Here is a 14,691-nt window from a genome sequence, read left to right on the forward strand (position 1 = left end):
AAGCAGTTGGAACTAGAAGTATGCAAACTGGACAATCGTACTATAATACCCCTAAGGTTAAATCACCGACACGCGCCAGCAATGGCCACCTCTCGACCACATATACACACACTCACACATATAGAGGGGTAGACACCAATTATCTAGGCAAGTGAGCGTGTAATGGGACGAAACCAACGTTGTCTGCTTGTCTTTTCTTTTGCTTTTCGTCTTTTTTTTTGGGTGTTGGAGCTTTCTTTTTTTCATTCTTACTTGTCGCTTCTTCTGTTTGTTGTTGTTGCCGTTGTCTCTTCTCTGGAGTTCAGCAGCTTTTGTTGCTGTCTACGTTGTCTTGTTCTGCATTAAAATTGACCAAATGATTTATGACTTCGGTTGCCCGTCGTGCAGAGTTGTGTGTGGTGGTAGCTTCATTTTGTGGTGCTACTGTTCCCGCTGCTGCTGCTTTTCAATAATACGCGGTCCAGCATTAAATTTTAATAGCCTTTTTGGCAAGCTCAAGTGAAGCGTTTCCCACCACAGACAATGCAAAATATGTTGTGTACTCTCCCCACACACACACAACACAACACACACACTCGCAACAGATTATTTATGAAGTGGCTTCAATTGAGGCAAACGTTGGTCATAAATTTGGCTGGATTTTATATATGAATTTATGCACTTGTCTTGTCAGTAGTTTTTAGTGTGTCTAATGCGAATTTATGGCTCATGCAACTCAAATTCAATGATTGCTCAGCTCAGTTCAGTTCGTGCGTGGGAGGCAAGCAGAAGAGAGACGAATTCAGTTTGTATGCCAATCAATCATAATTTGTAACTGTCGCCGCTGAATGTGGCAAGCAACAGCAGCAGCAGCAGTGGCAGTATTGAGTGATGAAGTTGTTGCTGCCGCGACAACCAAAGCCAAAACTCAACAAACAAATCGAGTCGAGTCGAGTTGAGTTGAGCTGTGTCCCGTGCCGGAGTTCACTTCAGTCCGGCAGACATGCAGTCAAAATTGACGACGTCGCTCTGCATGTGTGTCACCTGGCGGGGCGAGGAAAGACAGTCGTCCCCTCTCACCTTGTGTGTGATATGAAATTTTGGCTGTTGTCTCTCTGATTTATCGTGAATTTTGTACGCGTTCCCGCTTCTGGCCTGCAAGTCGAAAAACAAACACGAACACAAATAGAAACACAAACACAAACAAACAAAAGGCGCAGGCCAAGTTGACAACTGTCGCGTCGTCGTCGTCCTCATTCACGTCCTCGCTCATCCTCATTCTATCTGTCCTCGTCTGATATGCTCGAATTTGACAAATGTCTGACAAATCCTGTCAGCTTCTACTATGGCTAATGAAAGGCAATTGCCGCTGCAAAAACAAAAGAAAAATGTACAACAAAAATTCTCCAAAAATTCCAAAAGCTCCAAAAAAAAAAAACAACGATTCATTGCTGGGCAAATCCTTGACACGTGCTTCCGCTTAGCTGCAACATTGCGATTGCGTTTCATAGCATTTGCCATTATTATGAGCATTATTATATATTGTATTTTTTAAATTCCTCATACGGTTTGCTCGCACACGCGTGACCAAAAGCCAAAAGCCAACGGCAGGCGTCACTTCAACACTTGTTGTTATTCCCAACAGGTAAATGCTACATGAATTAAACATCCTTTCACTTATGAAGAAGGCAAAGTTTTTAGGAAGCACACTAGCAAGCCCAGGGTTCAGATCAAAAGGAATCACGAGTAGATAACCAATTTTTGAGAGGTTGACAATCTGAAATGGGAAGCTAAGAGGAAATATGAATGTTTAAATATGGTAGATATGTTAAAGAGGAAATATATGAGATACAAATTTAGGCAAGAATTATGGTTGATGAATTACATCGTTTTTGATTATTATTAATTAGCTATCGTCATCCTATTAGCTTATTTTGACATTAAGAATTTGTAGCTAAACTAATTAAATTAAATTGTGTATTTCCATATTGATTTTTATAACAATTTTAGTTTTTCAACAAGCAATTTTATAATACATTTGAGAGATTGAGAATGTAATCAAAAATCTAAAGGTAAATTTTAATGTAAATGTTTATGCTTAAGTTTTAAAGAAATTATGCAAGAACGATTAATCGCTTAATAGTGGCAAAGTTTATTTATCATGAAGTTTTTATCAATATCTTCTCTAATACAAATTTTATATTCTGTTTCTTATATGGCTTTTTACCTATACTCTTTTTTCGTGTAAATTTCATTTTTTAATAATTTGTTTCAATTATTGTTATTTGTTTATCATTGTTTTATTTAAATTCACCTCAGTACTATAAACTAATTATGTTGTTAACGAATTTTAATTATACTTTTTAATCATGCATTTTTACATAGATTATTCTAACAACTTAAATTTAAACAAGCGCAAATGTTAAATATAAATTATATGGGACACAATCTAAAGCTGGAATTATCGCTGCTAAATGACAAAGTAAAGTATTTATTTATTAATTTATTATCATATTTACATTCATGTTACTAAAAGCTAATTATGTCGATTACATAGATAATTATAACAATAATAATTTGATATTACCGAATTAAACTCAAAAGCTAATATTGATTCTCTAATATATCTCAAATCAATAAATAATTAAAGCCATTCGCTAAATATATTTCAAACTACTGCCGTGTTATTAGACGAATTCTCGTTGCAGCAAAATGAATCTAGATTTTGTTGAGTTTTCAATTTGAAATTTCATGGCATTTTAAATATTTGACATAGGCTTAAATTTGATTTCCCAGTTGAGGTAGCGCAGTGTAGTCCATTTGACACACTGGAATCTCAGATTTGACTGGAAACCACACACACAAACACTCTCAAACACACACACACAACCATACACACATAAAAGCTGTTGCAATAGGCTGCCATTTAAAGTGGATGCCTGAGCGACTAGCTGCCTGGTCAGCTGTGATTTGTGTCAAAGTGTCGAGCCCGGGCACAGTCAAGTAAATCAAAGCGAGCTCTCTGCTGGCTCAGAGAGCTCAGAGCCAACAGTTGCTGCCACAACAGTTACGACCCAAACACTCGAGCACTAACACCAACACGAACACGAACACCTTTTCTCTTTCTCTCCCTTATTTGGCTGCCATCGGTCATTTTTCATGTTAGCATGGTGGTCACACGGGGAAAGGGGAAGGGGAGGAAACAGAGTGTGGCCAAAGCGAATGTGAAAGCGATTATTGATTGGTGTTCACCTAAATTCATGGATGGCTTGAACGCTGACGAATCATCTATCTAACTATGGCCAAAAGTCAAGAGTCCCGCTTTCGCTCTCTCTCTCTCTCTCGTTCTCTCTCCCACTCTTTGCTTCTATTTTCCTGTCACTTTTAGCATTATTATCAGCATAGATGAAACAACAGCAGCTGCAGTTGCACTGTGTGTTGAAGCAGGATGGAAAATATGGTTCGCATCCATTGCAAAGTTTGACGTTTATGTGACATTTGATATCAATTTGCGACGACAATTGAATTTTCAATTTAGGAGTGCTGTTTGTTATAACGCGTTTTGTTTGTCCTCGCTGCTGGCAGACAGTTTAACTGACAGACAGACAGATGGTCAGTCAGACAGAGAGTTGCAAAAACGATGCGTTTTCATGTCAATTAGCAATTTATGCGTGCAAATTTGTTTCGTGTTTTTCAATTGCCCGTTGAATATTTAATTGCCAGCCGCAATGAATTGAATGCATTCGCTCACTCATTCAGTCATTCACTCATTCAGACCGCAGAATGTGCCGCAGAGTGCTACTTTCATCAATGTCTAAATAAATATCGAGTAAACGCAATCGTTGATTAAATCAAAACTGAAATTCCGCTTTAAAAATCGCTGAATCAATTCATATTCATATTTATTCATTTCTCGACTATTCAGCTATTCATAATGCGTTATTAGATTACATCAAACGCATACCAGTAATTAGTGCGATAATTAATATGGATTTATGCTTGAATTCAATTTGATCTATTTTCATATGTTTTCCTCCCAAAAACGTTCTTGCGGAAGGGTTCAATTTCCGTTTGCTTTCCAAACGTTAAACAGCTGCTAGTTGAAACTAATTTGAAATTCAGGTTAACCGGAATGTTGGATAGCATTTTACATTGTTTTCAAGAGCAAAAACTACGATTTATTCAATTTGTATTTGGGTAAAAAATAAAGCTGGATTTATGTCATACCAAACTTGTTTTTTACCGAACTCTCTGCCTTAGAAGTTGAATCGTATTTTTGCATCACACACAGGTTATGGCATATTTTGGCATTATGATTTTCTTCCAACTTTATTGTTATTTCGAGCTGCATTGAAATGAATACAGACAGAGTTTGATCTCCGTTTAAGTACTACTTTTGAGTCGACATGTGGCCAGGTTGTTTGCAAGCAAATTGGACAAAAAAGTTTCCAAAGATATAACATTTTCTGGCCAAGTATTGCAGCAGCAGCTGCTCTGCAATTGTTCTGATTTATGCCGTCTAGCCACAATTTGAGGCTCTGCAGCAGTTTGTTGATTCCCATACTTCTTTTGTTTGCAAGCAGCAGAAAATTGAATAAAAAGCATAACAGCAACTCTTAATTATGTTACGGGAATATTCTGTGGCGAAAAGAAGCTGCCAAATATTAATGCTTCTTCTATATTAAAGCTGTGCACAAAGCAAAAGCTGAGCGTGTCCTGTTTTGTAAGTGCTGCTGTGTTTGCCTGTTAATGAAAGCTGTGTTGCTTGCGGCTCTCTTTCCGGGAATCAAGTGCCCACATACAACCAGGCAAAGGTGTCTGTCTGAAAGTCCATGTGTTAAAGGGATGCTGTGGAGCCTTGTAGTGTACACTGTGTGAGTGGTTGCTGTAGCTGTGTGCTGTGAATCCTTCTTACCAAGCCAAGGCATAAATTCTACCAACAAAATGGCGGAAGTAATATTTTTCATATCAGCATACGCTGTGAATGCCAGCACACACACACAAAAACAGCGAGGGTTGCTGGACAAGTTATAGAGGTAAATCTCAGCTTTATTCTTTAAGAAATTGTAAAAGATCAAATTCATAATATGCACTTTGAATTACTCTTTATTTTTCTTTTTCATTTCATGCAAATGCAATATTCGTTTTTTTTTCTTTAATATATTTTTTTTTTGGCAATATCTGCAGCATCAAACCGTTTTAGTAAATTGAAGTTTGTATTGAGTTGGCAAGAACTTAAAGCCCAACCTCGTATAATAAGCATATAACGCAGCATGTTAGATGTCTGGACTGTAGCAATGTTTGGTTGTAGTTGTTGTTGTTGCTGTTACTGTTGCCAGCTTCAGCGGAAGTGCGCTATGTCTGTAAGTCCGCAAATGCCCAGTCGGTAAATTTAAATGCTCATCTTAGCTAGAGCAAAGCATATGCATGTGTGTGCACACATACTCACACACACAAACACCGAGACATTTTCATAATTGTGTGGCGAGTATCTATGGGTGCAAAGATAGCATATATAATATTTAGTGGCAGCTGCTGCAAAGTTTTCGGCATACGCTGCGTATGCGTGTTGCTTCATTGCCGCCGGCCGCTGGCGGCGTTGTCGTTGTCGTTGTCGTCGTTGGCGTCGGCAACTGCGAAACTCTCGCAACTCTCGTTGAGAGGATGAGAGCTTGGAACATTAAGATGGCCAGGACTTTTGTTGTTATTTATGCAACGGAAAAGGGAAGTTGATGCTGGCAACTCCGTTAGCTTTAAGATGGTTTCCTACTTCTAAGCGGAAGTTTGGCACTTGCCACATTGCAACACACACTTGCCACACACAGTAGAGACAGCTCGCCACATGTGCATTTAAAATCCTTATAATTGCATGCAGTTGGTTAGCCTGGCAACAGTTTAGCAAACGTAGTTAGCCAACTTTCGGGACGCCGCTTATGCAATTTGCCATTTGATTTATGACGCTCACCGCATAATTTAATTAAATAAACGCGGGCGAAATGATAGTCCCGACAGCGACGGCGACACCGCCACCGCAGCATCAGCTTGGCTTCTCTCTAATTATTGATTTCTGCCACACTTCAAGCAAAGTGAGAAATATTGTTGGAAAGGAGAAAAAGAAAACCTTAAAAGCCTAAACCACAACATTTTACCTGGAAAATGTTGGCAGAAAATGTGGCATTTTATATAATTTATCATTCTGCCGGGCTTTCGGGGCACAAACACATATCACCATAAATAATATTTATAGACTATTTTCGAGCCCCCTTTTGGTGCTCTCGCCACACTTTGCAACTCAACTTAATCTACATAATTTTTGCTACGTCCCTTTTCACAAGCGGTTTGATTTACACAGAGGATAATCATTAAAGGGGCAGCAGAATTTATACAAAACAACATAAATGAGGAAAAAATAGAAACCATCTCTAGTTTATGTTGTATACCCTACGAAGTTAAAAACGCAGTAAATTGATATTGAAATATAGTTTGTTTTTATTTTTTTTGTAAGGTAAACGTTTTTATTCAAATACCTTATATTTATTATTCCATATAATGTTTACACTATCTAATTCGAGTTTTTTTTAATTAATGCGACAAAACATATTTTTAATTTTTTAATTGACAAATCATTAAAAGGTGATTGTAAATTAATTAGCATTCTGCAAAGTTATGAAATTTCTCACTGGCGCCATCTATGGCTCATTGCTTGCCAGGCGTTTGTAAGCGAGTTTTATTAGCTTCATTTTTGACTACTTTTTCAAGAGGTATCTTTGACGCGAGCCCACTTATTGCTTCCATTTTTTCTTGATCTTTTTTTGTAGTTGTTTTTTGTTATTTGCCTGTTTATTTATTTACACAGAAAGTAAGTAACTAGTGAAGTTGTTGGCAGCCTGGTCGAGGTTGCCTGTTGGCGATTGGGGTTGGAGTTCTTTTTTTCAGAAAGGTTCAGGTTCAGATGGGTTTAATAATATACGAGCATATAAAGCAGCGGTAGCGGCAGAGGCAACGACGATTAGAGAGTGCCAGGCTGTTGTGCGTGTGTGTGTGTGGGTCCTTTTATTATTGTTGTTACAACCCGTCAGGCAGGTTGTTGTTGCTACTGATGTTGGTGTTGTGGCTGCTGCTGTTGTTGTTGTAGTTGATGATGTGTTTTTGCAACTGTGTGCCTGAAGTTTTTGTGGCATCGTTTACATAAATGCCACACGCACATGAAGCCCGCTCCTAGACAGGTTCCCCTACTCCCCTCTCCAACTCCCTTCTCATCTTCTCGGCAAAACAAACGCAATGAAAACCAAAGAATAAAAAGGAAAAAACAAAATAGAACCCAACGATTATCCTTTTTTAATAGACTCATAAAACGGTTATTAACTTTGTTTGCCCGTTGCACAAAAAGTCATATAATATATGTATAACTGTGTGGGAGTGTGTGCGAGTATGTGTGTGTGCCTGTGTGTGTGTGAGCGTCGTATATAGTGTTTCATTAAAGTGATTTCATGGCTTTGCCCCTTGGTCCGCTAATGTTCCCTCAATTTATTATGTTTTTGCATAGTTTTTTTTTTTGGTTTTGCGCAGTTTTCGGTTTTTGGCTGAGTATCGTTTGTTCTGCCAGGGTTGCCAACGACGAGCGAAATATGTAAAGAAATTACATTTGACATTAATAAATGAGGAGCTGAATCTCGCTGGGCGCGACGCAAGTCGTTGCAACTTGAACCCGTGGCTGCCACATGATGCTACCAAAGCTTGTTTTTTTTTTCTGTTTTGTTTAACGTTGACTGGCAAATTGTTGCTACGTGCTGATGGCATATTGAGTTTCACAGCGAGCTTGTCATTCGATTGTGAAATTGGGCAAATTGATTGATGGCAAGTAAAGGGCCTAATTTCTATTGTCGAGTGCGATTATGAAAAGGGTTTGACTTGCGGTTACCAAATGATAGTTCCCGATAAACTTTATACACTATAGAAAAACCTTTTTTGCAGGTCATTTCAGGGTCGTACAATTCATCTTTCAATTCAGTTTCTCTCTCGCTCTTTCTCTCTCTGTCTGTTGCTTGTTATTTCTGATTTTGCAACTGGCAAATACAATTTCACTTTTACTGCGTTACAACCAAGAGCAACGCCCATTCGCCCCTCCCCAGCGGACTGAGAGCTGTGTAGTTGCCACACAGCAAAACAAGATAAATGAAATTCTGATGCAAATTTGATTTGTTTGTAAATGTTCGACGCAGCAAGCAAAGAGAAAAAGAGTGAGAGAGAGACCCTTGTTGCAGTTGCAGCTGTTACTGTTGCGGGGCAGCAGCAGCAGCAACATGTTGCAACAGCTTCTCGTTTCCATTCGTTTCAGTTGACATTTTTATGCGCGTATGATTAATTATGCAACTTTGCCCAGCCAGCCCAGCTCTTGGGGGACTTTAATGCTGCAGTGCTGCAATGCTGCTGGTGTTAAAGTCTCAATCGCATCAATCAACATTAACGTCTTAAACAAGATGGCGGTGGATATTGAAAAGAGCTCCACAATTAGCAGCAATTAAAAAAATAGAAAGGGCTAGCATTACGATACGAATCGCTTTGAATATTTAAATATAAAAGGAAAGTAATTAGCAAACATCACAGAGAGAGAGAGAGAGAGAGGAACGTATTTACTTATGCTGCCAAATGGAACTCGAAAGTGTAGGCGTGTGGCAGGCGCATGCATAACCGAAATGCTAACAGAACTTAATCACTGCGACTCATGCGATTGCCGTGACTAAGCGCCAAACGTGAGAGCTCTGCGAGACTCGGGACTAGGGATTCTCACGCAAACAGCAAACGGCAGCGGCAAATGGCAAACACACAAAAAACAACAGAGAGAAAGGAAAAAATATGAAATAACAAGGAGAGAGACTGACTGAAAATGGAGTTGCCACTTTGCATGCCACACTGGCTCCACTGGCTGCAGCCACATTCCGTTGCTGCCTCCCACAGGCCAAACTGGAAAACTGGGAACTGAGAACTGGGAAACTGGTAACTGGGCAACAGTCAGACAGTCGTACGCAAATAGAAGCAGCCATCCGGACGCGTTAATGCCGAATGGTCCATTTGAGGCACGTTTCAGTTATTAACGGGACTGCTTCCTGGTTGCTTGTAAAGTGCATGCAACTCAGTCAGTCAGTCTGGGATGGGGGAGTGGCAGTGGGTGGAGCTGTTAACGTGACCAATACGCTTGTCATTGCCATGATAATCAGCTTTGTGCACGCCGCGAATTGGTCAGCAATGTGGCAACATCAATGTGGCAGCTTCTCCCCCAGCCTGTTGCCTCCTGCTGCAGCATGTTTGTCCAGCAGTTACGCACGATGTGGCACTAACAGCAAATATTTGTTAAGCAAGTCCTGCAGAACATCGCTTTGCTAATAGCCTACAATATGGGAGACAGACTTCAAATACAAGATAAGCCGCAACTTGTGCAGCTGCTTTAGGCTGATCAAACTTCTGAGAAGCAATATCAATACCTTTCAACGGGTGACAATCTGCTAAGATTTCCATCAAGTCTAATTATAAATTAAAACTACTCTCACAGAGTCTTAGCAGCCTTCATGTCATTTAACATAATTTAATTCATAACTTTTAAATTGTCGGCTTGAACAATACTTCATATCTCAAATATTGTATCTTTTGTATTTGTACTTAATTCTGATGCATGTATTAAACATATTTGATATTCATTGAAAAGAGAACATGATTAAAACCTTTCATACTGCTGTATTAAATTTCTGAGATTTCAATCAAATTATTTTTAAAATATACATTCTCTTTTTGCAGGTTCACACAATTTAATTCTCAGTATTTTAATGGTTCTTTTTAATAATATTTCACAATTTTCCTAATTGTCTCTTTTTGGTAGTTTGTAATCCTTGGCATACAATATTTGATATTGATTTGAGAGAAGTGAACTGAATTGCAACATGAACTCTATTTTACAACGTTAATTGAACATTTTTCAAAACGTTTTTGTTTAAATTTCGTAAACATTTCTGCTTGCATTTTACGTATAAAATTTTTTTCCATTGACATATTTGCATTGCATATTTCATTGTTTTGGCATATCGGAAAGTTTCGTGGCTCTGCTCGAGAGGGGGAAAGAAGCGATAAATTTTGGGTGAAAGGGGCAATGTATATTGTGTTTGATTTTGATTTTATGTGAAAACAAAGTCGCTTTGACTGTGGCCGTGTGTGGCCATAAACTCCAATGAAAATTGAATGAAAAGCGAGTGCAAACGCTTGAATAAACAATTTTTGGTACGTCATGAATTTTTGTCAATTGCAATTGTTTATTAAAATTCAATCTAAACCGATTTGCGGTACAGATTCTAATAAAAATATAAATAAAATATGCAGTAGATTTAATTATTTTTGTTCGCTCTTTTTTAGTCCATGGCGAAAATAGTAAAAAACACACATGTCAATTCAGATAAGGCAACGTGGCGTATACGCAACATGAAATTGAAGTGTTCAATGCTTTTCGATATTTTTTTTATAGGTGTGTGTGTGTGTGACTTTGTGGTTGTGTTTTTGTATGTGTGTGTGATTCGCGGTTGTGAATAGCCTTGGCAGACATTAATTAGATTTTATGATTTACGGCACTTGATTTCCAGATGCGATTGTTTTAATGCCCCGGCAGTTCCGCTGCCGCTTCAGTTGCTTCAGTTACTGATGCCTCAGTTGCTACTGCTGTTGTTGGCTTAATGAAGTTGTCTGTTGTCTGTTGTAATTAGAAGTAATAATAATTTCCTAGCCAGAGTCATTACGAATTTGGATTGCGGCCAAGGAAATGCCATTAATCAAATTAGCAAGCGCATAACTTTTTTATGATTATGCTCAAGATAGTCGTCGTGAGTCCTTCTGCCTTGTCTCTTTGCATCCTCAGTCGGAGTGTCCTCTGCTCAGTCGGGTTATTCTCTCTGACTCTCTGGCTGTCAGTGATAAGGGGGAAAGCTGTGGGAGTCGCGCATATGCAAAAGATAAACTTGGCCATCAGCGGGACAGGCCGCTGACAGCGTCGTGGCTTGCTCGTCGTTTTGTTCTCAACATTGTACTTCTTATTGTTTTATGCTATTTATTTTTTTAATAAACAATCTTTCTAATGAAACGCCAGTCGACAACGACGATGGGAGATGGAAGATGAGGCCACAAGCAACAGCCGCAAAATTAATTACGATAAACCCGCCCGTGGGGGTGGGGGGAGGCAAATGAAATGCTCACTCGAGCGGGAAGAAGGACAAACTCGCGGCATTCTAATGGCTTTGCAGCAAGTTAATAATAATTGAAAAATTTCATAATTATTAAATGCAGCTGTTGTTGTTGTTGTAGTAGTTGTTGTTTGTGTTGCGCCCCTGTGTGCTTTGTCGATATGTGACCCAAGTCTCAGCTTAATTAGCCCAAATTATCTCATTGTGGCAAGCGTGTATGTGTGCGAGTCTGTGAGTGGGTGTGTTTGGTACCGTGTGTGTAAATGCCCATGCACTTACAAGTGCCAATTAATTTTCATAGCATAACAGCGGGCGATTGCCTTGGATTGAAGTCAATAGTGCAAGCTATCGATATCACAGTATCAGAGGCACTTGCAAGTTCCAGTGCTGGAAATCAGCAAATCCTTGGGCTAAACTTGGCGGAAATTTGAGAATGCAAAACTTCACGCAAAGAAGATGTATTTAAAACTACATCAAGAAAAGTTGCGATCAAAGCTTAAATCAATTTTTACTTTAAATTATTTTAAAGTTGTTTGCGAAATTTTTAATTAAATATTTCAGCGAACAATTTAAGCTAATGAAAGAGTAAACAAATAGTTTTGTTTGCATTTATTTATTAAGTATTATTCGCAGCCAAACAAAGTAATTAATACACAAATGTTTTCGTTTGCAATTTTAGCTTGAAAATGGCCAAAATCCGGCTGCTGTTGCTGCTGTGTTGGTGAACTCGTTTAATTTGGCATTTTGGGCAAGGGATATTTAACGCATTTTGACCTAATTTAGCCCAACGACGACAATGCCAGACAGCAACAACTGCAACAACAGCAACAACATTGTTAAGACCCACATCAATGACAATGGGATGCAGGAGTTCGAGCTAGAATTGAGCTAGGTCTGGTGGCACTTTGAACTGATTATGGGCAAATAGCTTTTGTGGCCTAAACAGTTTTGCCAGCTTGGTAGTTGTAGTTGTGCCTGTTTGGCTATTTGCTTATTTGCAGTTGTTGGCAGTTGTGTTGCCTGCATTTAATGTGCAATGTAAGTGAAATTAACAGCATAACTGCATTTGCTATTGACACGTGAATCTCGTTCCCCCCTCCGCTCAAATTGTAAAATGTCTTAAAGTCGAACACATTTAAAGTGTGCAGTCAAAGGATTAACTAAGACACAATTCGAGCAAGCAATATGCAAATGACAGACACAGTCTGTCTTCTTCAGCTCCAGCGCCAGCTCCTGCTTCTGCTCTTGCTGCTGCTTGCAAGTTTCAATCAAAATGCAAATATTGATGCAGTTGACATATGACGTTGCTTCGGCCAGCCGACGAGCTCAAGTGGCAAACAGAAATCCGAATCAAAATCAGAGACCAGCCTCTCAGCCTCTGAGCTTGTGATTCAGCTTTAGTCAGCATACCATAAGCTACAACAGCATGCAGATTTATGATAACAACACCACCAAGTGAGAGGAGCGAAGAGAGAGAAGTGGTTGCGAGGATATATGCATAAGCCCAGTACTCGGCTTTGGAAATGCAATAACAAAGGATAAAATAATAAGATTTAGCTCTTGACTCTGCCATCAAGTTTGGCCCAAACGCGATGTGATGTAGCGCCAGTGTTTTATTAAAATGCAAACACAAACACTGATAACAACAACAACATGAAAGGGACGCAGAGGGCGCATCAAGACGCCATCAGATTGAATAATGGAAGTAACATCGGCAACAACAACAGTAACAACATCAGCATCAGCAGCAGCAACAACAACAACAGCAACAACATGCTCAGCAGGTGCCAGGAGCTGCGGGCTTGTAGATAAATTAAAAGCAAGACAAAGAAAAGCAAAAAAAGAACTCATCGCTACAACTACAACAGCAACCACCACAACTTGACAACAAACAACCAACCAACAACCAGCAACAACAACAACCAGAAGTAGCAGAGCAAATAAGAAGCAAACACCAAGAGCAGCAGCAGCAGCCGCTGCCAAGGTAACTTTTTGTTATTATTTTTCAATTTCTTCTAAAGTTTGATGTCATTTTTCAAGTGCTTATGATGTGTGCGCCTGAGTGTGTGTGTATGCGTATGTGTGTGTGGCGGTGTGTTTGTATGTGTGCGTCTTGTGCATTGTTAAACAATTTTTGATTAAGTTTTGCATAGAATTTCAATTTAGTCTGGCCGCACAAAAGAAAACTTCTTCCTCAATTCACGTCAGGCCTTTGTCATTTTCCTGCCCGGAAAATTATTACAATACATTGTGTTTGTGTGCGTATGTGTGTGTTTAAGCATGACAAAGCAGAATTCAACTGGTTGCCCGAAAAAAAGAAACAAACTGGTCAACTTCTCAAGTTATCTGTGCAATCGTAAAGCCTGCAAAACATTTTCATTCAGTCACTCAGTTATCACAAAGGGGCAAATTCAATTAAATTTTACTTTTGAAATGCGCACTGAAAGCATTTTAATCATTTGTAATGCATTGCAAAAGGGCATCAATAAATAAATATTTCTATTTTTAGAGAGCTAATTGATTAAAGAAAAATGTCTCTAAGCTTAGCTCAATTTAGATGCAAAAACAATTTGAGGTTTTTCGAAAGAAAATATTTCAAATTAAAATAAATATTTGTGAGTGAGCTGAAGTTTATTTAGCAACAGTTTAAAAGAGTATTCGATGAGAGAATAAAATTTATTTCTTTATTTATTTGAACTTTAATATTTACAATTTCGTTAACAGCAAAAGGAAGCATTATTCAATCGAATATGTTATTTTAGTAGCCATATTCTGAGACTGCATCTGTCAGCCATAATATAGCACTAATAACGCTTCGTGATTTATGTTGCAGCTCATCCTGACTGTGAGTTGTATTTTGATTGTATCGACAATTGCGTTCGCTGCAATCGAATCAGAATTCTCAGATACGAGGCGAGTGTGTGCTCGAGTGGCAATTCATCAAGCTGACTTGGCAGGCAGATGAATCAACCCAATAAAAAGCCAGTCAAAGCAATTTATAGTTATACAAATAGTGTATAAAATGTGTATACATAAGTAAAAGTATGTGTGTTCCGCACTTAAGAGCCGGAAAGTTGTTGCGAGAAATTTTAATTGAATGGCAACGGATTGAAAAAGTTTGCGACGCCACTAAAATTGATTACACACATGCAACACTCAATGGAGGCAACACACATATTGAGATATTGAGAGCTTGTTCAAGCAGAAAGGGAAGGGAAAGGAGTTCGGGGGGAACGCCGCAACACTTGTGTCAAATGCATGTGTTAAGCCAATATCCTGGGCTGTGTGGCTGTGCTGCAAGTCCTGTCGCTTTGCCGGCTTGTTGCAATTTATTCTAATCGCTTGTCAGGCAACAGCAGCAGCAGCAACACAAAAATCGAAAGGAGGCAAACAGTAGGCAACACTCGTTGGTGCAACGATGCGTGTAACGAGCTGCAACTGGCGTCAGAACGACGGTTAACCAAGCTGAGCCGAGTCAGGTCGAGATCAGGCA

The sequence above is a fragment of the Drosophila nasuta genome, chromosome 3 (assembly GCF_023558535.2).
Source record: "Drosophila nasuta strain 15112-1781.00 chromosome 3, ASM2355853v1, whole genome shotgun sequence".
In the NCBI taxonomy this organism is placed as follows: Eukaryota; Metazoa; Arthropoda; class Insecta; order Diptera; family Drosophilidae; genus Drosophila; species Drosophila nasuta.